Source organism: Urocitellus parryii, chromosome Y (assembly GCF_045843805.1).
Source record: "Urocitellus parryii isolate mUroPar1 chromosome Y, mUroPar1.hap1, whole genome shotgun sequence".
In the NCBI taxonomy this organism is placed as follows: domain Eukaryota; kingdom Metazoa; phylum Chordata; class Mammalia; order Rodentia; family Sciuridae; genus Urocitellus; species Urocitellus parryii.
The window spans coordinates 3,903,088-3,905,315 of record NC_135548.1 but is presented as its reverse complement, the minus strand read 5'-3'; the positions used below and the strand labels follow the sequence as shown (position 1 = coordinate 3,905,315).

Below are 2,228 nucleotides of genomic sequence, written 5' to 3'. Positions count from 1 at the left end.
AAGTGCTGACATTAAAAAAATCAAGGAAAAAAATAAAACAACCTAATGATGCATCTCAAGGCCCTAGGGGAAAAAAGAACAAATTAATTCCAAAACCAGTAGAAGGAAGGAAATATGTATCATCAGAGTTCAGATCAATAAACTTCAAAATTTAAAAAAAAAATACAAAAACCAATGAGACAAAGAGTCTGTTCTTTAAAAAGATAGCAATATGGATAAGGCCTTAGCCAAACTAAGAAAAAAAAGCGGGGGAGGGGGGTAAATTAAAATGAGAAGTCACTACGGATATCTCAGAAATACAGCACATAATTGGGGAATATTTTGAAAATATATGCTCCAATAAGAAAAAAACCTGAAAAATACATGTATTGCTAGACAAATGTGAGCTACAAAACTAAATCAAAAGAACATATATAGCCCGTCCTGACCTGTCCCGTCCCTTTGGGTGCTGCCATCTGGGTGCCTTTGCGAGTTGGAGGCATTGGAGACATCTTTTGACTTCTTGGCCCCTATCCTGGCTGCCCTCCCCATCCCATTGCGGGGCTGGCCGCTGTTCGGCCCCAGGATGCAGAATGTGATTAATATGGAGAAGGGAAAGGCACTGGAAGTGGCTGAGTACCTGACCCTGGTCTCAAGGAATCAAAATTTAAGGAAACAGATATGTAATCACCCCAGAAGAGTTTGTGGCAGCTGGAGATCACTTAGTCCACTGCTGTCCAACATGAAAATGGACTACAGGGGAAGAATTGAAAGTGAAGGCTTACCTACCAACAGGCAAACAATTTTTGGTAACCAAAAATGTGTCATGCTACAAGTGCTGCAAACAGATGGAATATTCTAATGAATTGGAAGCTATCATTGAAGAAGATGATGGTAATTCAGGATGGGTAGATACATATCATAACACAGGTATTGCAGGAATAACTGAAGCAGTTAAGGAGATTACATTGGAAAACAAGAATAGTATAAAACTCCAAGATTGCTCAGTGCTTTGTGAAGAGAAAGAAGAGGAAGACAAAGGAGAAGCTGCAGACTTGGAAGAATAGGGAGAGTGGATTATTGGAAACAGATGAGGCTACCCTAGACACAAGGAAAATAGTAGAAGCTTGTAAAGCTAAAACTGATAATGGAGGTGAAGATGCTATTTTGCAAACCAGAACTTATGACCTGTACATCACTTAAGATAAATATTACCAGTCACCATGATTATGGTTGTTTGGCTATGATGAGCAATGGCAGCCTTTAATAGTTGAGCACCTGTATAAAGACATCAGTCAAGATCATGTGAAGAAAACAGTGACCACTGAAAATCACCCTCATCTCTCACCACCTCCCTGTGTTCTGTTCACCCATGCAAGTATGCTGAAGTGATGAAGAAAATCATTGAGACTGTTGCAGAAGGAGGGGGAGAGCTTGTTGTTCATATGTATTTTCTAATTTTTTTGAAATTTATACAATCTTTTATTCCAACAATAGAATACGACTACACAAGACACTTCACAATGTAATGAAGAGAACATAGAATCTATTCCTAATTATTGGTTCTGATTTTTAAATAATTAACACATAGGTGTGACCATTGGCCATATTAACCAATATATATAATTTCTCTAATAAAAGGACTTATATGTTTATGCATTAAATAAAAAATATTTCACTACCAGCCTTACTTATTTTTAAAAAATGTGTGTAAAGAGGGAAACAAAAGAACATACATATATAGAATCATGTCATCATCAAGTAGTCATAGTTTGAGTTCTTCTTTACCTATTTGTAGTCTTTTAATTTCCTCCTTCTATCTAATTGCTCTGGCTAGAGCTTCAAGAATGATGTTGAATAGAAGTGGCAAAATAGAATATTAAACTATCATTATTTACTAATGATATGATTCCATATCTAGAAGATCCAAAAGATTCCACCAGAAAACTTCTCATATTAATAAATGAATTCAGCAAGGTAATAGGATATAAAATCAGAAAAACTACTCCATTCACAGTAGCCTCAAAAAAAAAAAAAAACCTGAAAACCAATCTAAAAGAAGAGGTAAAAGGCCTCTTAAAAACTACCAAATACTAAAGAAAGAAATTGAAGAGAACTTCAGAAGATAGAAAATCTCTATTGCTCTTGGAGAGACACAATTAATATTGTCAAAATGGCCATACCACTAAATGTGTTATATGGATTTAATGCAATTCCTATTAAAATTCAAATGGCATTTTTTATAGAAA

The 2,228-nt window shown here is 35.5% G+C and overlaps 1 pseudogene; it reads left to right on the top strand.

The window, feature by feature from the left end:
* The first annotated feature begins 565 nt into the window (after positions 1-565).
* On the top strand, positions 566-1,508 carry LOC113177906 (ubiquitin-like-conjugating enzyme ATG3 pseudogene; annotated as a pseudogene).
* Positions 1,509-2,228: the final 720 nt, after the last annotated feature.